General features: G+C 51.6%; 2 long non-coding RNA genes across 2 annotated transcripts; one reads left to right on the forward strand and one right to left on the reverse strand.

Annotated features, from left to right (window-relative positions):
• The first annotated feature begins 498 nt into the window (after positions 1–498).
• LOC135320278 (uncharacterized) lies at positions 499–6,780 on the forward strand. The gene is made up of 2 exons (XR_010379529.1): positions 499–751; positions 6,213–6,780. It is a non-coding gene; the product is annotated as an uncharacterized LOC135320278 (long non-coding RNA).
• Positions 1,155–1,809, reverse strand: LOC116150748 (uncharacterized). Its single transcript, XR_004134491.2, has 2 exons — positions 1,460–1,809; positions 1,155–1,235 (listed from the first exon to the last, which is right to left on the reverse strand). It is a non-coding gene; the product is annotated as an uncharacterized LOC116150748 (long non-coding RNA).
• Positions 6,781–24,664: the final 17,884 nt, after the last annotated feature.

Consider the following 24,664-nt stretch of genomic DNA (forward strand, 5'->3'; position numbering starts at 1 on the left):
GAGAGTTTGGAGGCTGCACCCCACACTCATCTGGTGGACTCTGGATGAAAACTCGGAGAGTGGCATGGAGCAGTGGGCGGAGCTGCCCTTGGTTCCTGGGGGCCGGCAATGGTAGTCGGCGGATCCCCCAGTGGCAGGTAGCTGTGTGGAGGGCCAGTGGGCCTAGACCAGGGTCCAGATGGGGGTCATCACAGAGTCTTCAAGGTTCCATGGCACCAATGAGCGCTGAGGGGAGGCAGAGCTGGCTGGGGCAATGGGGCTGGGACTTCACCCAGAGAGTTGGACCTGGGGTTCTCCAGGTTCAGACTTCAGTGGGAGGGAGCCTCCTAGGACCTGATGCTTCTCCCTCATGAGAGCTCTAAGCCCTTCACAAGCTATTCAGAGTGTGGTCTCGGGAGCAGCAGCCTCAGGCCACCTGGGAGCTTGGTAGGAACACAGAGCCTCTGGCCCCACCCCAGACCTGCTGACCCAGCACCTGCATTTTAACAATCTCCCCAGGGTATTTCCGTGAGAAGCATAGGCATGAGTTCCATTCTCCACCCCCATGTACCCAAACGCCATCCCGCAGAAGAGAGGGGCAGCGAGGTGGAAATCTGAAAGAGCCCGGGAATTTGCCTAAGAGGACACATTGCATTCTTTCTCCTGGATACAGCCGAAATCTCGTTACTGCACTCTGTCCGGTGATGCTGAGAAGGAATGGTTCGGCTGTGGACAAAGAGAAGAACCAGCATCTTTCTTCGCTCCTCTGACTGTACGTAATGTGAGTTGATTTGTGGGTCTGTCTGTGTGCGAGTGAAGGTGGTGGCTCAGAAGGGGAAGCCATGCAGCCAGTTAACGACAGAGGTGACTTTAGAACCCACACGCTTTGACCTTGACTCTTCACCGCCGACACTCAAAGTGCACTCCATGGGCTAGTGCCAGTCCACAAACTGGCACCTGTCCACTGTGAGCTCAGTACAGAAACTGGGGGCGAGAGTTTGGAAACTTTGCTAGCAGCTTGACAGAGTGTGTTGTAGTCTGTTGAATCTAATGATAAAAGCTGGGGCTTGTATTTCTTTTTTCATTTCATTTTCCCCAGCAAATCATTTTTATTGTACTTTACAAAAGTATCCATCCGTGACGGATTGAAATTAATTAACAAGCAAACAAACGCAAACAAGACGGGTCCTACATTTATAGATAGTTTTGAGACACCCTGCTTGATGCAATGCCATTTCAAGTCAGAGGGAGAGATTCTGAAAAAGAGAAAAATCATCATAAGCTTGCCCCAGCCCGGGCAAAACTTGTGAGCGCTGAAGCCTCAGGGGCAGGCTAACTTGGAAAGTGAAGGTCATCATTGCTCTATGTCCCTGAGTTTCCCAGAGGTCTTGCTAACGTTGGGAAGCAGGGGTGGGGAAGCAGTTATTAGTGGTGGTCTCAGGCTAAGTCATTGCATATCCTGGTGCCCCAGTTTCCTCACCTGCTACTGGGATCCCTGCAAGGAGACCAGTGGCGTAGTCCTCCCCTGTCTGTGCTGTGACATCTGCCCTGAAGAACCAGCAGATCTTCGCCAGCCTCCTGATCTGAAGGATGACACTGCCTTGGGCGTGAAAGTCGCGGCACCAGCAGGGCCCTCCTTTCCCTGCTGAACCCGGCGCATTCTTGTCTGGTGGAGGAGCAGACGTTTTCTTTTTATGAGCCTGCAAACCTCCAGCCTCCCAGCCTTCCAGCTGGCCGGGTGCCAGGGGCGGGGCCTGACACACAGGCCGACCTTGCCACCCAGACCCATGGCCCGGCTGCTCCCGATTCTGAGTCACCACGCCTCGGCCGTGTCCGTGAAAGGCTTTGCAAGGATAAAGGACCAGGCTCTCCTAGGGACCTGCTGATAACAATCTATCACCACGTCTACATTTGAGCTTCCTTTTCCTGCAGGCCGCAAATGCCTCTAATCCAGCAAAGCGGGCTGCAGGTGTCAAATTGTGAACTGCTAAACGGGAACGAGCAGCAAATGTGGGATGTGTAAGCCTCCCTTGTCCTTCCCGACAGCGCTGTCTGCTTCTGTGCGCGATAAAGGAGGGCGGCAGGCAACAGCACATTTGCTCAGAATCATCAGACCACCGGGCAGCCCGAGTGCTCGGGGCTGAGACTTACCGGTCCACCTGCGGGGGAACTCGGTGTCTGGAGGCGCCCTGTCGGATGAGCCCTGCGGCTAGCCCCTTTTTAATGAATGCGGTGCCTGATGTGCCGAGGACCCCCTGCTGGTTTAGATGGGCCTCGTTGGCTCCCTGCCCCACCCCTACTCCCGCACCAGGCCCCAAGGGGTGGGCCCCTGAGGAAGCCTGATCCTTGATTCTTCCAGAACCTGCCCTAGCTTGGGTCAAAAGGATCTTTGTCAAGGTCTGCTGAGGCCCAGAGAGCCTTATTTCCTGAGGGGCTGAGGCCGGCCAACGGGCTGTCAGACAGTGAAGGATGCTCTGGGTTGCAAGCGATGTGGCCGCTGCGGCTGCAGCCAGTCCCTCCTTCCCCAAATATTAACATTTTACCAATTTTCAAGCTCTTTTTCTCTCCACACACACTTTTTTCCCCCCTGAAACTTTTGAGATTAATTTGCAGATGTGGTGCTCCTTTGTCCCTAAGTATTTCAGAGTGTATTTCCTAAAACATACAGCAAAAACAAAACAAGGACATTCTCTTAAAATGATCACAATCTAATGTATCAAAATCAGGAGATGAGCACTGATACAATGCTATTTCTTGATTGACAGATCTTATTCAAATCTCGTTAGTTGTCCCACTCATGTTCTTTATAGCAAAGGAAATAAATTTTTTTTTTCTGGCCCAGGAGCCGATCTAGAATCACATATTGTATTCCGTTGTCACGTCTCTTTAATCTCCTTTAATCTGGCATGGTCCCTTAGTCTGTCTTTGTTTTTTGTTTCATGAATGCTTCTGAAGAGCACAGGCTGGTGACTTTGTAGACCGTCCCTTAGTTGGTTTCGTCTGATGTTTTCCTGACTAGATTCAGGTTCTGCATGTTTGGCAGAAACCCCACCGAGGTGACGTGTGTCCTGCTCAGTGTGGCATATCGGGAGGCATGTGATGTCCATTTAATCCCTTACTGGTGATGTTCACTTTGATCACTTGGTGAAGGTGCTGTCTGCCAGATTTTTGTTACGATGCCCCCTTTATAATTAATAGGTATCTCATGGGCAGAGCAATCTTCTAAAAACTAGAAATCTGGTTAGGTCACCTCCCCTCTCTAACCTCAGTTGAAAGCCCAGCTCCTTACCTTGGTGTCCGCAACCCTGCGTCTTGGCCCCTGTTGAGATCTGTGCTGTCATCTCCTATTGCCTTTCTGGGAATTGCTGGCACACTGGCCTTCCCGTTCATCCTAGAACACATCAAGCTCGTATCCACCTCAGGGCTTTCGTACTGGCTGTTCCCTCTTCCTGGAATGCCCTTCCATCCAGTGATTACGTGGCTGGCTTCTTCACGTCTTTCGGATCTCAGTTTACAGATCCCCTGAAGGAGGAGTCCTTACCTGGCCACCCACCTAAAGGAGCTCCCCAGTCGCTCCACCACAGCACCTGGTTTTGGTTCTTAGAGTATGATTAACCGCCATCTGCCACTTGCTCATTTGTTTGCCGCCTGTCTCTCTCCCCCCGAAGAAGAAAGCAGGGACCCCGCATACCTTGCTCCGTTTGCACCTAGCACCGGGCTGGGCCCATGCCTGTGAGACGAATATTGATTGAGAATCTGCTGAATGAACGCCTAACGAAGGATTGCTTAGTAACACGTTGCAAGCCGGGGTCCTAACCCGGAAGTCTTGGAGCTCTGCCAGCTCGTCTGTGTTGGTCGCAGTGCAGCTCTGCTGGGCTGGTGTGCAAGTAGGGCAGATGGCAGCCTGGTGGCGTAGGGGTCCCTGCATGGGGCCCTTAAGGGGGAGCTAGAGGAAACAACCAGAAGGCTGGATGAGATGGGGTGGGGAGGTGAAGGGATCTTTCAGCCCCGCAGTACAGATTCAGCCTTCCTTTCCCCCTGTAAAGGAATGGGGTGGGGTTGGGGGGAGGGTGGGTAATCGGTCATAAATACACTTACATTCAAAGCACAAAGGCAGCCTGGAGGGAAGGCTGACAGATGTTGGCAGCTGCAGAGCAGCAGGAATTGCCAGGCCAGCAGGGCTGCTGGAAGAGAGGTGGGTGGGCTCATTCTGAGCTGAGGAGAGACTGCCAGGCTACTGGCTTCGGGGAAAGATGCAGGGGAAGTCAGGCAGTTGTTTTCAGAGGTCTCCCCAGAGTCCTGGCCAGAGGGATCGCCCAGCCGCCCCTAGCTCCTGCTGCCCAGCAGACAAACATGTGCACAGGGAGGGCGTGGCGTTCCTCTGGGAGAGTTCACGTCTGACCACAGGACTGTGTGGAGACAGAATGCTTAAGATCAGGGGTAATTTCAGGGGAAAGATGTAAGGATGGGGCTTTCCCAGCAAACGTCCCTCCAGTCATGCTGCCGGCCGGGGACCCCTGCATCGGACTGTGCCGCCGAGGATGTATCAGGAGAAACCCCTTCCCTGTGCCACCAACAGCCAAGCTACAAGGGCCTTGTAGTCTCACAGTTCTTCCCTCTTTGTTTCTCTCAGGAAATGTCTTAGTCTGCCTGGGCCGCTATAACCAAATGCCACAGGCTGGATGGCTTAACCAACAGACATTTATTTTGTCACAGTTCTGGAGGCTGGATGTCCCAGATCAACTAGAATTGGCTTCTCCTGAGGTCTCACTCCTTAGCCTGTAGACAGTCACCTTCTTGCTGTGTTTTCACATGGCCTTTCTTTTGTGCATACGTGGAAAGATTAAGTAAGCTCTCTGGTGTCTCTTCCTCTCCGTATGCTTATCCTGTTGGATCAGGGCCCCACCCTCATGACCTCATTTGACCTCACTTACCTCCCTGAAGGCCCAATTTCCAAATATGATCACATGAGGGTTCAGGGCTTCCACATATGAATTTGGGATGGTGGGGGGAGGGACACAATTCCAGCCATAGTGGGGAGGGGCCTTTAACTCTTAGCAGAGAGTTGTAGAGAGTCTCCCACCAGGGAGGTCTCTCAGGCACCGTCTCATCCCTCTCTTAATGCTGAGAGTTTCATTCAATGTGGCTCAGGGATTCATTTTGAGAAATCCTCCCAGAAATGTCGTGTCTACCTGGGTAATGCCGCTGACCTTAGGGAAGTGACACCCAGGCCCTCTCAGGTGGCTCTAGAAGGAGAAGCTTCAGGTGGCAAGATGAGGGCTGAGGAGTGCTGCATGTGGGCCGTGGGGGTGGGACTCCAGACTGGGGTTCATCTTCTCCCTTGTCTCTGTGGGTGTGGGTGTAAGTGCACTTGTGTGCACACACAAGCCTACACACACTCTCAGATTAGAGCTGCCGGGCGGGGAGGGGCTGCTGGCTCCCTCCATCCTGATCGCTCTCATTTTGGACACTTGACATCACCAGACTGTGGTCCCTTTAGCCCTCTATCCCAGGTGTGGCCCAGGACTCCTGCTTTTTTCTCAGGAGCCCACTGCAATGAAATTGGAACTTTCCAGAAGCCTGTATGGTTGCAGGGGACTCACATATGCTGGCATGCATGCTTGTGGGGCAGAGCAGGTGACTGTTGCAATGATCTCTTGCTATATAACAAAGCATCCCCAAACTTAGTGGCTTGAAATAATGACATTAATTTTACTCATGAATACACAATTTGGGCAGGGCTCAGGAGGGACAGCTCATCTCTGCTCCACTTGGTGTCAGCTGGGGTGGCTCGAAGCTGGGGGTGGAGTGTCTGAAGGCTCTCTCACTCATAAGTCTGGTGTTAATGCGGGTCGCAGGCTGAAACATCAGTTAGATTGTAGATCGAACACCTATGTGTGGCCTCTCCAAGAGGCTCTTGGCTTCCTCACAGCGTGGCAGCTGGGTTCCCTGGGCCAGTGCTCCAAGAGAGAGAGCCATGTGGGCGCCATTACACCTCTTACAACCCAGCCTTGGAAATCACCCAGTGTCACTTCCACCAGATTCTGTTAGAAGCCATCACTAAGGCTGGCCCACATCCAAGGGGAAGAGATTGGATTCTACCTCTTGAGGGGAGGAAGGTCAAAGGATTTGTAGCCATGCTGGAAAACCACGACTGCGGCTCCCAGCTTTCTTCCCATTCACACAGGACTTGGGATCTTGCCCTTTCCAACGCCTGGTCTCTTTCTTCACAGGGTCACCATCATGCCACCTACCACCCAGCAGTCCCTTCATGGAGGCTAATCCAAGAGAGAGAGCATGCTTTCTCTGGTCAAGGCCGCGTCAAGATTCAACAGCACTCCGCACGGGGGAATAATTTGGTGCCCCTTCATATTGGGAAAAAACAGATTCCCCTCTCACTAGTGGTCTACACCAGACGGGGAAGCTCTGTTCTATGGAGTCTTTAGGAACCCACACTTCTTTATCTTGCTGTTCTGCCATGCGTGGCCTCCCATGCCCAGGTCACCTCGTGGTCCAAGATGACTCTTACAGCTGCATTCTGATCCTAAAGGATGAAGAAGAAACAGCAGAGGCTTCCCAGAACTGTCACATGATATTTCTGAATGTATCTCATTGGCCAGAACTCATCTACGTGGTCACTCCTAGCTCTGAGATCTGGGAATTAGAGTCTTTATTCGGGGTGGCCACGTGCCCAGCCACAAGAGCTGATTCTCTTCACACGGAGAAAGGGGACCAAGGATGCTGTGGGCTTAGAAGCATACTCTGCCAAACTTATTAATTAAAACGTTTTATGCAGACAGATTTACTCTCTAATTTACCTCCCCTGGCTGTAGAAAAAATTAATGGGCTAAAATATGGCAAACATCTCTTACGCTTTTTGTAGTTCTTTAACTCACATCAGTTTCCTTTGGCAGTTTCTCAAGTCAGACAATTTGGTGGCAGAAGCATATTGAAGGGTTTACAAATTATATGATAAAATGAAGTATTGTTTGCGATAAGTAGGAAAGTTCTGCCATGCTTTATTTGGTTGCAGAATTTCAGTGATCGCAACTCTATACACATATGACAAGAAATACCCAAAGAGGGGGTCAGCCCCAGTCAGGGGTGTTTTTTTAAATTTCCATAGAAGGCTGCTGTTTACTTTGGTGGGAGCTTGTGGAAATGTGCGTCAGCGGCCCTAGGTATTTCTATTTATTCCAGCGATATTTTGGACCCTCTAACAGACTGGTGTTCTGGACGGCTGCCCAGCTGGCCTGCCCAGCTGGCTCGGTGTCTGAGGGCCCTAGGAGGCACTTAACAATTTAGGGAAGACCTGGGCTCCTTCCGAAAGGTATGGCCTTGGCTTTATTGGCCCCCATAGGTGAACTCTACCTCTGCCCATCCCAGCAGCCCTGACACTCATCTAAGAGACTGGATTAATTTCTTAAGGCTGCTATAACAAATTACAACAAACTGCGGGGCTTAAAACACCAGAAATGTATGGTCTCACAGATCTGGAGGCTAGAAGTCTGAGATCAAGGTGTCAGCAGGGCCACGCTCCCTCTGAAGGCGCTAGGGAAGGCTCTGTTTCAGGTCTCTCTCAGCTTCTGGTAGTCCCTTGGCTTGTGCAGCATAACTCCAGTCTGCACGCGGCATTTGCCTGTGTACATGTCTGTGTCCACACTTCCCCTTTTCACTGGGTCCTATTGGATTAGGGCCCGCCCTACTCCAGGATGACCTCACCTTAATTCATTACATTTACAGCAACTCTATTTCTTAATGCAGTCTCATTATGACTATTAGGGCTTCAGTATATGAATTTTTTGAGGGCGGACACAAGTCAATCCATAGGAAAGATATCCGCATATGAGATGATTATGTGTGTAAGTGTGTGTGTGTATTGTCTTTGCAAACTCTAAAGTGTCTTGATTTTTTTGGTGAGGAGGGTGGTTTCCATCAGTGATAGCAAGATGCTGTTGAGAAAGTGGGAGGCTTTTGGCTCTTTCCCAACAAAGGCAAGGAGACTGGAGTCTAGGGTGTGTCTGAAGTTGGACAGTCACATACACTGTCCGGAGCAGGGCCGTTACCTGCTCTTGGAATGGGCATCATTCTGGAAGTCATTTTTGTTTTAGCTGGTTATAATATAAGGTAGCAGGATGTTGGCAGCTATAGTCAATGCTTTCAGTTCTAATAACAAAAAGCTCACTCAAAGTGGCATAGACAATAGGGCGATTATCACCTCCTGTGACCCGGAAGCCCGGAGGCAGGGCAATCCGTGGGTTGGTTAATTCACTGCTTGTGGATGGCTTTGAAGACCAGGTCCCTTCTGCCTTTTTGCTCCGCCGTCCTCAACACGCTGTTGTTGGTCCTCTGTCTTGCCTCCTCGTGTTCCCAAGAGGACTTCTTGGTTCCAGGTGTCACATTCTAACACAAGTCAAGGGCTTGACAAGAGAATGTTCCTTCTTTGAGCCCTTGTAAAAGAAGCCTCGCAGACTTGCTCTCACACCCGTCGGTCAGGACTGTGTCGCTGGCACAGGAAATGGAGTCGCCACGACTGGCTTTAGCTTATCAAGTTTCACCCTCTGGGGCTGGGAGGGGGCCAGTCGCCCTTGACGCCTATTGAATGCCCTTTCCCTGGACAAAATCGGGGTTCAGTTGGCAGGGAAGAAGGGGGTAGGCCCACCCAGAGGGGCAGGAGGCTTCCTCGGCCCAGGATGAGGATGGGCTGGGACAGCGGAGATGGGAGAGCGAGGGAATGCCACATAGAGTGGTCAGTCAATACCGTCTTAGAATAACAGTTCTCATCAGGCACTGGGTCTGACTTTAAGCTGACAAATGATTTTCCTTCACAATAAAAGTACAAACAGAATCCTAATTAATGAATTTGCCAATAGCTGTTGCCTATTTTATGGGCCTCAGCCTGGATTCAGTCTGTGGACAGGATGAGCGAGTGTGTGTGTGTAGATGTGGTCATAAATCACCCGGGGCCCAAGACAAGGGCAGCCTGCCTGGGATCTTCCTCAGCAGCCCCTTCCTGAGGGAGCTGAGATCGTACGACAGCCGTGACAGCTACGAAAGCCACAGCTGCCACATCAGCCCCCGGAGCTGGGGCTGCCATGGCACCCCCGGGAGCCCCGTCACAGCACAGCCGGCCCCAGTTCGCTGCCGCCTCTGCCTCTTGTGACTGAAAGGACTGACGTTTCCTTTAAGAGGCCAAGTCTCCTGGGCATTTCACCTTTGACCCTTTCCACCTGACGAAAGGCCATGGTGCCTTTGGTCATCTCCCTGCTTTTGAGGAAATTTCTGGAAGTGGTCATCCTGGTTAGGTTGGGGATGTGCGTCATCCATTCAACGATCTAGTGTCTGACTGTGTACGAGGGCCGGGAGGGACAACGATGCGTGAGGCCAACCTGGTCTTGTTCTGGGGCCTCCACAGTCTCGCCTGGGTGTTGGTCAGAGGGGCCATGGGGGAGAAAGAACTTTCTGGAAGCCCTTTGTTTTTTTTGTGGAAGCCAGCAGGAGGGGGTTTGGTGAGGCCCACTCTCAGGACATGAAAATGGCAGTTTTGACGAGACTACAGGACGAAAGATATCAGATACCAGAGCAAGCATGAGATAGACATCCTGAGAGATCTGCCAAAGTTCCAGGTAGCACGAGTCACCTGTATTTTGAAAAAGCTCCTCAGGTATTTTGATAGAATCACCTTTCCCTCTTCACCCAGCCCTCCCCCGCTCCACTGCCTCAGTGATCGTCACCAAATTACAAGAGAAGAACCAGTCACCTCTCACATACTTAAAGACGATGGAGTGTCTCCCTCTCTACAGACTTCCCAGCCCTGCTCCCTTTCATTTGCCTGCACAAGCCTGTTTTCCAACTACTGTTAATGATTAATAATTTGTTTCGCATTAACTGAGCTTTCCAGGGTTTCTGGTCCATCTTTTCCCAGCCATGCGCTCCAATTCTTCAAAACCAATTCTTTGCCTTCTAACAGCATCAATACATTAATTTCCTTTATTTTCGTCCTTGGTGTGGCTGAGAAAGCTCAGCGTTCTCTTGGCAGCACCTGGCCCTTCGATATTTCCCTGGTCTTCCCAGGAGTGAGATGAGCTGTGCAGCTTGGCATCTAGTAGGACAGCCCCGAGATGAGCCACCCAAAGCGAACTCACTAGCGTGACGCTCTACTCATCCTCAGGAGTAAGTTTCTCATCTCTGTCTACCTCAGTGCCATTTACATGCTTCATTTCCTTCAGAATCTCAGAATGACAATCACTCAGTCCCACCGACTTACAAGAGTCGGGTTTCCACTGTCTTTCCTAATTTTGTCTTTGGTGACACGTTATTACCCAGGAGGTTAAACATGGCGGCCATTACCGTGGTTCTCGCAAGAGTTCTTTCTGTCTGCCTTCATCCCCTCTGACTACAGGGGACTCTTGGGGCTGGAAGTTTCTGAGTGCTGCCGATGCCCTGCAAGGACCAGTCTCCTGTCTTCTGGCTGATCCCTCTGGCGAAATGAGACTCAACTTACAGCTGTTAGTGACTACTCTGGGACTCTCTTTCCTCATCTTTAAAAAGGATCTTCTGAGGATGAAAGTGATGATACTTGCAAGGATCTAGGGATGTGTCTGGGACTAAAAATATACCATTTCCATGCATGACTACCCACTTCCGACTGTCAGAACCCAACTCCTTGCCTGAGGGTTTTCTTCGACCAGCAAAGCTCTCTCTGCCTGTCTGCACAGCACCCGGAAGTGCCAAGGAATAAGTGGTCCCCAGAACAGCCCACAAGTAAGGACTGATAGGAGTCGGTGCATAAGGACCCCATTCCCTGCCCTGGCTTGGGCGGGAGAACTCTGAGGGGTGTGCTCGATACTGCCCCCCAGAGGTCCCCAGCAGGATTGAGCTTCAGTTGCCAGTAGTGCTAACTTGCTTGAAAACTCGCCCTTTATTGGTTTCTTCCTTCCCCATCCGATGTTCTTACTCCCCTCTCGGTGTTTCCAGAGATCATCTCCCCATAAACCACCAGCACACAAATCCTTACCTCCTTGCCTTAGAGTCGGCTTCTGGGGAAACCTGAACTAGGGCATTTTCTCTAGCTGTTCCCCAAATTCCCTCTGGACCACCTGTGCTCCCATCAAAGTCGATATATATAAAATGATATTCTCTTTTCCATCAAATTGGCCCGTTCTCCTGTCTTCCCCGCATCCCTTAGTAGTCACACCATTTGCCCCAGTCATTCAGGGCAGAGACGTGGACCCATCCCACCCATATCCCGTCGTTATCGTCAACAAATATTTATTGAGCTCTTTTGATGGGAGAGATACTCTGTGCTGACCCTCTGGCTGCCACTGTCTTTGCTTAGTGATCTTCCTTCTCTCATCCGTCATGCCCGCCTCACCTCACACCAGTCTACCGGCCTCCCTGCTGACATCTTCCAGAAGAGACTTCTATGGACTCTTTATCACTCCTCGTCTTTGCTCAAAGCGCATCCACGGCTCCCCACTGGCTGCTGGGTAAAGGTGGAGCTCCACAGCTGGGTAGGGAAGGGCCCTGAACCTCCGTGTCTCAGTATTAACCCCGACCCAGCCCAACTGCTCCACCCTTCGCTGCACCCTTCACTGCATTGGGAGTCTCCCGTGGCCATGTCTTTGCTCGTATTAAATCCATCCTGTACTTTAGGGTTCAGATTAAATCCTGCTTCTTTCATGTCAGCCCATCCCCACTGGGAAGGAGGCCCTCCTCTGATTCCTGCAGCGTGACTGGAAACACTCAGCCATGTTTATTCAATAAAGCATGATGTCCGGGCACTATGCTCGTTCCCAGCAGGGATGTATTGATGAACACAATAAGCATGGTCCCTGCCCTCAGGAAACTCACAGGACAGTGGGGGAAGAAACAGAAATCAAATTATAAACTGTGTTAAGGACTATGAAGAATAGATAAGGTGTTATCAGAAAGCCAAACAAGGTGGAAGCTAATGTAAACGGAAAGTGCTGGATGTTCAGATGAGATCCTCTAAACCTGAAGTCTGAGTAGGAATTAGCTAGAATAAGGGTAGAAAATGGTCCAGGTAGAATGAGTATCTCATGAGAAGACTATAAACCTTTGAGGCACTAAAAAAGGTCAGTGGGGCTAGAATTTGGCGAACAAAAAGGTCAGTATAAGCAGAATGGGATTAGCAGATACAAACTACTATATACAAGATAGATAAACAATAGGGTCCTATTGCAGAGTGCAGGGAACTATATTCAATAGCTTGTAATAACCTATAATAAAAAAGAATATGAAAAAGAATATATATGTATAACTGAATCACTCTGCTGTACAGCAGAAATTAACGTTGTAAATCAACTATACTTCAATAAAAAAGAAAAAAAGGGGAGATGGTGTTGGAAGGATTGTCAAGGGCCAGATTACTCAGGGTCTTATAGAGTGTACTAGTCAGGTTTCTGCTGCATTAATGCTGCTTAACAAACAGCTCCCCAAATCTCTGTGGCTTACAACATCAAGCATTTATTTCCTACTCATAGGCCTTTCAACTGCCTGTAGTTCAGTGGGGCTCAGCTGTGGCTCTACAGGTCTGGGCTTTGGGTTGGGCTCAGGAAAGCTCCACGTTTCTCTCAATCTGGGACCAAGACTGAAGGAGAAACAGCTTCCCGGGGCCAGCTTTTCTCACAGCTGAGGGTAAACTCAAGAGGGCAATTGGAAACAAGGCCTTTTAAGGCCAAGATTGGGAACTGGCACACTGTTGCTTCTGTCCACACTCCAGTGGTCAAAGCCAGTCATAAAGCCGAAGTCAGCAGACAAGGAACCATCCTGGATCTGGTCTGCTCGGAGGCACAGTCAGATGGCAAATGGTGTGGGTGTATCACAGGTACAGGGAGAAGCTGGGCACAGTAATCCCATCTACCACATGGGCCATGTTAAGAATTGTGCTTTTTATTCTGACACCAACTGAAAACCTTTGCATCTTTCTTTCTCCCTTCCCTCCCACTTTCCCTCTCTTTCTCACTTTTTCCTTTTTATTTTACATTACCCAACTAACAGAGTCCATTTCCATTGTAAATTATTCAAGCTGTACGATAAAGCCAGAGTCCCTTTTGTTACTCCCAGTGGCTCCCAGTCCAAGTCCCCTTCCCAAACATGACCACTGTTTTCTTGGATGCTTTTTCTCTAACTTTTTTTTTTTTTTAAATGCGTTTCCATACACATATACAGACACAGAAACTTAGGATTTTTGTGAATGGGTTTTAATATGAACAATATCATATTGAATGTATTATTTTGTAGCTGCCTTGAAATTTAATATTTTTTTTAAACAAATAACTTTTGAGCTCCAAGCCAGTACCTAGGAAAGTCGAGGCAAAACGTTTTTAATGCTCAGGGTCTCCAAAAATCTCCCTTTGACCATGGTTAGAAGGTGCCAGCGTGGTCCCAAATAACAAGCCCTGGATAACCACATGAATATTTCCAGTCCTGCCTGCTGCTCCAGAACCTTGATATGCCCCGATCAAGAGGTAAGTCCATGTCCGCTCCCCTTGAACCTGGGTGGGTCTTTGTGGCTGCCTTGACTGAAAGAGAAGTGGCAGTATATGACCCCTGCGGCTGAGCCATAAAAGGGTGATTCGGCTTCCACTGGTCTCTCCCTCAGAATGCTTACCCTCGGGACCTGCCGCCATGCTGTGAGGAAGCCCAGGCTACATGCAAAGGAACCATGGACCCTGGTCCTCAGCTTGGGCTGAGCTCCAAGCGAAATGTCTGTCCTAGCATGTCAGCTGTGTGAACCAGTCGTGTGGAAGGTGACTCCTCTGGGACCCCAGTGAACTGCCCCAGATGATGCCATGTGGTACAGGGAGGAGTCCTCCCCACTGAGACCTGCCCAGAGCACAGATTCATGAACCAAAAGAATGATCGCCATTTTTAACCCTCTAAGTATAGGGGTGGCTCATCATGTAGCAAGCGATGCCCAAAACCCAGACTTACTGGAATTAGGTTTCAGGTGGACAGGGGCGCTGTGGCAAGGCTTAATCCCCAGGCTGTGAATTCAGGAGCCCTTGGTTTTGCCCGAGGAAGGGGTCCTTGTTCCCCATAGCCTAGGGCTGGGCTGAGCCTGAGGGTGGGGCTGCAGTGACCCCCGCTGGGAGAACTGGGGGACCTCAGCACAGCAAGCCTGGCTTGGTAGGGTACAAGGAATGGGAGACACATTCCCTGGGGAGAGTGGTGCGTTTGGTTGTAAATAATCAGAGTGTGAGGAGGTTCAGAGCTGGGGGGGGGGGGTGGGCCAGCCAGTGGAAAGAGCATCAAATAAGGAATCCTGGGCCCTGGGCCCAGATCCCTGACTTTGACAAAGCACCAATGTGACTTCGAACATTTCTACACTTCCTCAGGCCCCAGTGGTAGGGGTGCTGGATAAAATATAGGCTATCCAGTAAAAGCTGAATTTCAGACAAACAAATGAATATGTATGCCCCCAAATATTACACAGGACGTCCTCATTCTACAAAAATATGCATTATTTGTCTGAAATTCAACTTTAATGGGGCAGCCTGCTTTTTTTTATTTGCTAAATCTGGCTTCCCTACCCAATGGCCACATTTGTAAATCTGGGGGCTTAGATGGCACGGCCTCCGAGGCAGTGAAGACTCGAGGCAAAGCTGGCTCTGGCTCCACACCCTACGCTGGGTGTGATCTCAGTTCTGCCTTGGACAAGCTCCAAGGCTCATCTGTAAAATGGGAATAATAATGGTCCTTCACAGGGTGGGCATGAGGACTCAGTGAGATCGTGTGTACAAAAAGCTTAAATGTGGCGGGCACACGACAGGTGTAAAATCACAGTGAGCTATTATTATTACCTTCCGGTGCCTTAGTGCTATGGTCCGTATGCAGCCCTTATCAAGCAAATGACGTCTTTGCACCCTTGTGGGTAAGGCTGTGTGTACACATGTGCGGGCACCTGTGTATGGCATTTAAACATAAAGAAGCCGCCAGCCTCATCCCCCAGGCATGGACACCTGATGTCCAGCCAGCAGTTGTGGCTGCCCACTACCCACTGCGTTCAACTCTCACAGTTAATAACATTGCAAAATGAGGGCTGTGGATACATTCTCCCTTCCTCGGCATCTTTGCGGGCAGGTTTTTAATTTTAAGCAGGAGAAAACCCATCAGGTATTTGAGGCTCCTGGGGGGCAGCTAATGCTTCCTGTCAAATGCTCACCCTGGGGTGCTCTGTTGCCCTGACACCTCCCGAACTTGGAGTCAGCGGCAAATTGCAGGACAAAATTCTTATGCTGCAAGTTTATTGCATATTCATAGAATTTAGGCCATTAGGCCACATTAGCTTTTTTTTTTTTCTAACTTTTTATTGAAGCATAACCTACATTCAGAGAAGTGCGCATATCCTAAGTGCACTCTTGATAAATTCTTACAAGCTGAAAGTTCCCACGTAGGAGCGACCAGGTCTGAACACAGAACATCTCCAGCCCCCACGGAAGCCCGTCGCAAGCCCTCTCCCAGTCACTGCTTCCCGCAAGGGAGGTATCCTGACTTTACACAGAGAACAACTTGGCTTGCCTTTGAACCTTACACAAATGAAATCACACAGTATGTCATCTTTGGGGTCTGACTTCTTTTGCTCCATACTGAGATGCTAAGCTGTAGCCATTTTGTCACGTGTAGTCTGTTCGTTTCTGTTCCGTGGTGCGAACTTTGCACCATTTGTTTATCCATCTGGCTCTGGCCGGGCTTTGGGAGGGGATTAGCCTTGCTGTGGACATTCCAGTACATGCCTCTTGGTGAGTACCTCTAATACCCTCTGCGGGTGAATACCTACGAGCAGAACTAGGTGTGTATGTATGTCCAGCTTTGGTGGAGAAGGTCAGACCATTTTCTACAACATCGGCTTTTCATTCCTAGGGCCGACCCTATTAAAGAAAGGAAAAAATAGAGTTAAAATTCTTGGGGCAGGGGGATACCTTTTACATTCTAGTAAATTGTTGTGGAAGAAGTTAGTAAAGCAAATGTGGCAACAAGAAAGGGAAATTTCAATTTTGACCTGTGCTGCGAGAAGCTTTGGGAGCACTTTTTTAAAAGTGATCTGTTCTGTTGGCTCCGTGGGCTTCCTCTGCCAGAAGCTTCCCCTGACTCTTCCCTGTGGAAACAGGTGCCTAAAGCACAGACTGGCCTGCAGACACGAATCCCCTAGGGATCTTGCTCAAATGCGGAGAGCGGTTGGGGGCCATCACTCAGAGGACCTTGACTGCTACACCAAGGAGCTCAGATCTGCATCCCAGCAAAACTATAAAAAAGGGTATGGGCCACTGGCCATCCTTTCTGGGCCGTTTCTTCCTCCTTCCAGGAAACCTCACCCCTCTTCTAGCTTTGATGTGCTTAATCCGCTGGCATGCTTCCCCGCCCCTGACAAAGTGTGCTGTTTGGACACAATCTGAGATGTACCCCTGTGACTCAGTCAGAGGTCCCTGCCTTCTGATCAGGGGTTCCAAGATTCAATTTAGAATTAGGAGCTCAGAGTGTGGCTGGGGGCCTGGTGGCCCACGCCACTTCCTGAAGGTCCCAGGGCGGGCAGACCCCACACCTTCACCCCCTTTGCTGCCCACCCACCCTAGTAGGACGAGTTGGCCATGGAGACACCCCAGGCCTGAGCTCAGAACGTGATTGTCAGCTGCCCTGTGGGGACCAGGGGACACCCTTCTGGTGCACCCGAGCCCAGGCAGGACAGCACTCCTTCTGCCCGCTGGTCACCTCCTCTGCCGAGGAGGGTGCTGCCACAAGCCAGGAAGCCAAGGAGACTGTTGGACTTGGCTCCTGCAGGCGGGCCTCGGGCCAAGGCATTGTGTCCAGCCAGCCCTTGCCGGAGGATAAACGGTGACATGTGAGGCTTGACGGCCTCCTGGGAAGGAGAGATCAGCAAGGCCTTCAAACCCTGAGCCAGTGCCAAGCCAGCTCCCCCTGTTTGTCCTTGGTGACTCCCAGGCCAGGGGACAATTGGCGGGGGAAGGGGTGGCTGGAGACCCTCTACTCAGGGGCTTTCTACATTCTTGAGTCTGAAGTAGCAGAACACTTTTATGAAACAAAATCGTATTTGTCTGTCACCCTAAGTCTCAAATGGGCTCATAGTGGGCCAGCTCTGGGACAAGCAAGGTGGGGCCCACACCTCCACCCCTTTGGGTCCCCGGACACAGATTTCAAAGCCAGACCTTGGCCAAACCCCTCTCTCTTCGGTGGCAGAAATGGATGCCCAGAAAGAATGGGGGAGGAGAGAGGGGAAGGGATGGCATGGATCCGGATCAGCGGTCTCTTGGGGCCAGCATCAGGGATAGCAGAGGTCCTTGGTCCAGCACTCTGTGGAGAATGGAGGCAGGTTCTGGTTCCTGGAGCCTGAGGAGGTCCCCGGTCCTGAAGGAGAGGGCATCAGAGCCAGAGACTGGCTGGGCACTGCTGGGAGGGAGGGCTGCAGCCCAGGAGATGCTGGGCAGTGAGTGGTCCCCAGGGTGAAGGTGGGGCTTTCTCCTCCTTGAACTCACACTGGCTCTGCGCCTCTCCCTGCTGGGCGCAGAGACCCCCTCCACCTCCTGGGGGCTTCTGACTGACAGGCCCCCTTCCTTCCAGCATCCCCTCCTTCGGCAGCCTCCTTTCCCCTCCCCCTTCCTTAGCCATTAGACCGGAAGCTGCTATATTAATGTCCTTCTTCATTCTGAGCAGGCCAGTGGTATCTCTTGCCAGGTTTTTTCCCCCTCCTAATGATTTGTCCTGGCAGCAGAAATATTACAGCCATGATTTCATGTAGAATTTCATTTGCTGTTTTTTTTTTTAATCCCTTGAAGAAGGGGCTGAGCGATTAATGGGTCTTTGCGAGATCAAAGCTCTATGTGGCAAAGAGCGAATAATAATCGTAGCTAACATTGATTGGGGACTTCGCATGTGACAAGCACTGTCTCACCGTTGCAACAACTCTTTGAGGTAGGCATCGTTATCACTCCCATTACTGAGGTACAGAGGGGCCGTGCTGGGGCCTGTGGTCACACGGCTCCAAGTGATGGCACCAGGATTGGAATTCTCCAGTGTTCTCCATCACCTGCTATGCCGCCTCGTGAAGGTGTGGGGAGAGCACTGGATTGAGAGTCCAGAAAACTGGACAAAATTAGCTCCCAGGCCCCGCCCATCCTGCAAGCTGCAGCCAGTCAGAGGTCAGGCCAAATGCTAATCACAGGAGCCTGAAGGATTCTATTTCCACAGGGCTGCTGGGTGGGGACCAGGCACGGTTAAACGCCACCCCCCCGGCGGTGATTTGGCATGGCTCCTGGGCCCCGCAGAAGCCTGGACCCCATCACTCTTCCACCGGCTGAGTAGGTGATTTTGTGCCTCATTCTTCCCATGTCCTTTCACAAGCTGCCATTTGTCAAGCACCTACTGGGTGCTGGGAGCTTTAAGGGAAATACGTCTGCTGTCCATGGCAACCCTGCAAGTTACATATTATAACCCCCTTTTGTAGATGAGGAGACAGGCTTGGAATCTACCACCTTGGCTCAAGGCTGCACAGTCAGTGCAGGTTCTAACCCAGACCTGTTTAGATGCCAAAGCTCAGGCTATTTTCCACCACCTCTAGTTCACTTCCTTGAAAAGAAAATATCTATTGCACGCCAGGTACTTCTTGGGGATGATCTCTTTTCTCAAAACACCCCTGAGAGGTCATGATTACAACCCCCATTTCACAGATAATGAAATAGGTTCAGAGAGGTTTTGTAGGTTGACCCAGGTCACACAGCTCAGGGGTTTTGGGTCTGGTTGTCAAGCCTGCATCTGTCTGCCTCCAAACCCTCCCCCTTTCCATGACATCACACGTGTGGAATGGCACTTAACTAAGTATGACCCTTTCCTACAGGACGTCACCTGCTCTTTGTTTTCTCCCAACGAGCAAAGAAAAGGGAGTGTTTGAAAGCCATAGTTGGGAGAAGGCAGGCAAGACACCAGGAAAAACCTCCTGAATGTAACAGCTGTAAGGCTCTGGAGCAGGAAGCCAGCAGAGGCTGGGGAACTCGGTTCATCCAGCCAGCCAGCCAGCCAGCCAGCCAGCCCTGATCTTTGAGGAGCGATCAGGAACCCCGGGGTGTTCTGCTGGCCTGTCTGCTTGGTAAGCCTGTGTCACTTGTCCTGGGTGTGACCTCAGGGAAGGGTAATTACTCAGGGGAGCCTTAGGCCCCATCAGTGAAGGAGCGTCTCCTCACGGCGCCCTCCCCTCTGTGGGACAGAAAGCAAGTCTTACAGAACACTCTAGGGATGGGGCTGTCCAGTTACTTTCAGCTCAGAGAGGACCTGAGGCCAAGGAGCCTGGAGTGGGGAGAGGGGTTGGCAATTTCCCAGGTGACTCTGAGATCCCCTCACCCTTCAGGGCCTAAGATTTACACCAGAGGGAGTCTCCCCTTCATCTCTCCCTCCCACGATGGCGTCTACACAGCGGAGGGGAATCCAGTGCGTGCTGGGGGAAGGGTGAGGAGCAGGAAGATGGTTTGTTCAGAAACACCACTGGGCATTTGTGGCTGCTGGTTCCACTTCATGGATCAGATTTCCCCCCAATGGCCAGTCTTGGATGATCGATCTGGAAGACTTCTCAGGGCATTTTGGGGATTGGTCCTTCAGAATCTTCCCAAGAACCCCTGTCCCCTTGTGATTCTGGTCCCAACCTCCACGGCGCTCCAGACCCTGCAGTGTGAGGTTTTTATACCGGGTTCTGCCCCTTTCCTACCCTCTCTCCACACCACAGGCCCCCAGTTCCCTTTGAAAACCTTTTGCAGCCCTCACAGCTTTATCTGCTACCTTCTCCAACACAAATATTTACTGGGCCCGACCCGTGTGCCAGGCGCCACGCGAGGCCCAGGAGGCAAAAGTGACCTGGGTCTGAAACCCGACTCTCTTGTTCCTGGCGGAGCAATTCTGGTCTGGGGAACTTCTGCTCTTCTGGGGAGGCCACCCTGTGGGTGCCTTTCAGGTGTCCTAGCTCAGTGAGCCCTTACAAAACCTCATTTAGATCCAGTTAATGTCCATTTCACAGACGACAAAACTAAGGCCTTGAGAGTTTCCCATTTACCCTAGTTCACCCAGCTAATGGACAGAGTTGAGATTTGTACTCATGTGGATTGGAGTTCAAAATCTCTATCTCTATGACATGTCATTGACTCACTAGGGCCAGTCAATTTCTCAGAGCCTCAGTTTTCCCAGATGTGAAATGGGGACAATTTTATTAGCAAACTTAAACCAATGTTATGAGAATCAGATGAGGGCTTTGGAAAACACTACCCAGTGTTGCTTTCTTATTATGATTATAAAATGGGGTCTCTAGAGATCCTGGGAATCTTCTCTGCTCTGTGGAATGATAACTGATCAGATGACCTCATTGCAACCTCAGAAAAGCCCTTTGCTGAGTAAGCATTTGTATCTTCGTAGTGAGCAGTGCCCTCTGGTCCCCATTCCCCCCAATAGCTTCCTATCGTGAGCCTGGGACCCCATAGCTGGATGTCACTTCTGCACTTTGATTCCTTAGAGCCTCATGCAGGTGTCCTGGGGAGCAGGAGAGTCAGATAGATTTCATAAAGTTCCAGGAGGCCCTTCAAGATGATCTGGTGAAAATCCAACCACATCAGGATACAAAAGTGGAAGCTGAGGCCCAGAGAGGGGCAGGGACTTGCCCAGGGTCACACAGCTGGTTAGCGGCAGAGCTGGGGTGACCAGGCAGCTGTTAGGACTCTCCCTGTGGGGCTCAGGATTTGTGGATCAAGTTCACGTCTCAGCTGCTCCAGCATGAAAGATTGAGGCCCCGAGGAAGGATCTGGGAAAGGCCCCCCGGGAAGGTGTCTGTAGGAGGCGGGGGAGGAGCAAAGTCAGGAGGTCTTCGTGGGGGACCCAGGAGCTGCCTTCGGAAAACCATTGAATACCAGAGCTAAAATAACCCGGGAGATCCCCAAACTGGCCAGGCGCTCCAGAACGCCTACCTGTAGTGAGCCAGGAGTCTGGCACTGGAATCTGTTTAGAGATGAACTCCCTGGGTTCCGGAGGTGTTTCTGGTGGCCTCATCCCTCCCTTGGAATGGAGGAGCACCTCCAGGGGGAGCAGGACCCCCTGTTCCAGGCAATGGGGTCGGTCCCAGCTCCTTCCCCCTCCTCTGTGTCTCCAGTTGACCAAAGTCCTCTTTGCCCACAGCCACTGTGGACCCCATAACAAACACACGGGGCCCAGGCCTGGAAGATCTATTAGTGCCACTCCTGTCACCGCCCGCAGAGCGGGAGGAGAGGCAGCCAAATGCTGTGCTAATTATTCTAGCTTCCAGCAGGGTCTCGGAGGTCCCAGCCATGGTAAATCTTAACTTTCATGCTATGGTGCACCGGGATGCAATTTACTTCAAAGACAGCATAAATCCCCACTGCGGCATGTATCAGAGGAGTGTTACATAAAAGTGGCCCATGTGCTTCCCACCCTGGCTGCCTCCGCTCTCTCCCCTCCTCTCCCTCCCTCCCTCGCTCTCTCCTTGTAAGTTAGAAAAAGCCAGCCCGCGGTTGGCTACACATCTCGCACGCAAAAACATTTACACACACGTCTGCTCCCAGCCTTATAAATCACCAGGCTTGGCGACTTGGCAGTGGGAACACAGGCGAGCTCTATTTTTACCAGCGCAGTCCCGCAGACAGCCCCCAGGGCCCCTCCTTTCCTTAGAGTGACACCTACTGGTGCCAGCTTCAGCGAAGGCAGCCTTTCCGCTTCGGACCCATTTCTCAGGCTTTGGAAGATGGTAACTGACCCAGGCCTGGTCCTTCCCTCCATTCCTCCTCTCTAGGCCCCCTTGGCCCCTGGGGAATTCCTCCAGCGACAAATCCCAGCCCCGCCCCCCGGAAGCCCCGCCCCCCCCACCATCGCCCGCAAACAGGCTGGCCAGAGGGGCAGGCAGGCATCGCTGACATAATAATTATCTTCCACAGAGGCCAGCACAGCTCATTAGGGTGTCAAAGGATCCTGGGAATTGGGGAGGGGGCTGTCTACTAGGTCACGCCCCCATCCCCCAAAGCAAGGCTCCCTCCGTCTAATGTAACCTCCTGGGGGGGTTGTCCAGTTGTGTTTCAGGCAATTATTTCCCCATGAAAGACATCTGTTATCTTCGCTGACACACACGAGACTGGCGGCCGACGTGGTTTCTGCGAGGGGCTCGTGAATCCTGGCATTGTCATCTCAGCCCGGCTGGGAACGCAGGGGGTGGGGTGAGACAGAGGCGAGTCTGTCTCCCAGCCCCTGGCCCCCGCCCCGGCCTCCTCCCAGCGACCTCTCCGGAGGCAGCCGTACCAGGTCTAATGCTCCTAATGTCATCTTTGCAGATCCATTTGTGATTCCTTGATGCTGTAATTACCGCGGCTTCTCTCCCCTCGCAGCCGCTGCCATTAGCCGGGCAGACCGCAGGCTGCGGTGACGGTGATGTGGCCCTGGCAGGCTGGGGGGGCCTCTGCGGATGGCTGGGGGTGGGCAGTACCCGCCAGGCAGGGCCAGAGCTGCCCAGAGGCCCCGGGGGGCTGGTGAGGCTGGCTAAATGCTGGTGATGAGTGGCTTTCTCCTGAGTATCACCGCTGGCAGCTGTCAATCCGCTGTGGAAATTTCCCCTGGGGGCAGGGCAGGGTGACCACACTCAACCAGTGACACAGTCTCTGGGCAAGTCAAAGCCCCTCTGAGCCTCAGTTCCCTCAGCTGTTAAAACGATGGGGATGGATTTCGTGGTCCAGAAGCTCCCTTCCAGCCCTGATATGGGATCCCTCCTCCTTTACCTAACTCAGCACCTGGCAGGGTCTGTATAAACATTGAGTGTGTTTTTTTTATGAGGCCCAGGTGGGCCAGCAGGTGCACCCCCCAGAACCCTGCCTTGACGAGAACTCTGGTCATAAGCTCAGATACTCTATAGCTTTCTGTGTTACACTTTCCTTCTCAGCACAGAAGCCCTGGGGTGGAGTCACGGGCCTGCAGTCAGGCTTTGGGGGTCGGAAGAGAGGAAGGAAGTGAAATGGCTTTATACCTCCCACTTGACCAGGGCCCCTCCCGCCTCGATCTCCCCAACCCCTTGGCCCACCGAGAAAACTGCTTTCTCCAGGCAGGCCTCCTGCCTCTCTGTCCCCATACTCTGAAACAGCAGCCACATTGTCTGCGCTCAGAATGTGGCTGTCACGTGGTTCATCCTTTTCCATCTACTTTGGAAGAAAATGGCAAGGAGGAGGGTCTGAGGGAACTTTCTTGACCCTCAGAAATGAAGGAAGATAACTAGACGCTGGAAAAAGACAAACCAAAGGCATACACTTTACCCTCCACGGCCCCATTCTCCTCCTCATCTTAAGCCTGGCCCTAATGTCACTGATCCTGGTGCTGCCCTAGCGTTCAAGTGACATTGAACACAAGGCAGAAGTTGAAATTGACCCTGTACGGAAGGCGGCCTTGTGGTGGTTTTGAAACAGGGCAACAAATTCTCTGATACTCTTAAAATCAAGAGGTGGGTTCTATGGCCCTTCCCCTTGAATCTGGGTGGGCTTGTGACTCCTTCCACCAAAAGAACACTACGAGAGTGATGCTATGTGACTTACCTATCCAAGTAGGTCATAGAAGGCCATGCACCTTCTGCCTTCCTTGCTGGAGCACTCATGTTGGCGTTCCAGGATGCTATGGGGGAAGTCTGACTACTGGCTGCCACGCTGTGAGGAAGCTCAACCCACATGAAGAGGGTACACGCGGGTGGGCCCATCAACAGTCCCAGCTGAGCCCAGCTTTTGAGTCATTTTAGCCCCAGTGCCAGACATGTGAGTGAAGGAGCCTCCAGATGATTCCAGCCCCCAGCCACTGAGTCACTGCTCGGCCATTCAAGTCTCCCCAGCTGAGGCCCCAGACACCATGGGGCAGAGTCAAGTCACCGCAGCTGTGCCCTGTCTGAATTCCTGACCCACCGAATCCGGGAGCATCCTAAAATAGTTAGTGTTTGTACCACTAAGGTTGGGTGGTTTGCTAAATAACGAGAAATAACAGAAACAGCCCCCTCAGCCCAGGGTCCTGCCTGATATCCAGCCTAATGCCTGATGACACGGACACCTGTTTTCCATAAAGGAAGCAGGAAGTTTTCTAGAAGGCTGAGGATGGCACTGGGCCAAAGATCTGCTGTGTGGGCTGCACACTTAGCCCCCTGGCTGCAGATCCGTGCCCAGTTCCGGAGGGAGGCTGGATTCTGGGCAGGCCTGTGGTCACTACCTCAGGGCTGGTGAGCTAGCATCAGTGTCGGAGTGAGACTCGGCCGTCACTGGCTTTCTTCGGGCTGTTCAAGTCTCATTTCATTTCCTGTGGGACCCAGGAGCCTTCTAGCTAGTTGGGAGAAGAAATAAAAGCTGTCCTGACGCTGTTACTCTCCCGCAGTTTGTAACTTGGGTGTAGGGGGATGGTTTTCAGGGGGAACGGGGTTGGAGAGAGAGCGAGAAAAAGTCCACATCTTTTTGTGGTTTATCTGTCAAAGGATGGAAGATAAATTCCCACCCAGGGACCAAGAATGTCATCTGGCATTGTGATGTTCAAGGCCTTGGCGGCTACTTTAGAGTTTCACGAATGGGCAGGGGGAGAGGCACATTTAGCTGCTTGTAACCCGAATCGGCCTGCTGGTCTGTGCCTCCTACAATTTACAAGAAAATCAAGA

The sequence above is a fragment of the Camelus dromedarius genome, chromosome X (assembly GCF_036321535.1).
Source record: "Camelus dromedarius isolate mCamDro1 chromosome X, mCamDro1.pat, whole genome shotgun sequence".
NCBI classification, from domain to species: Eukaryota; Metazoa; Chordata; class Mammalia; order Artiodactyla; family Camelidae; genus Camelus; species Camelus dromedarius.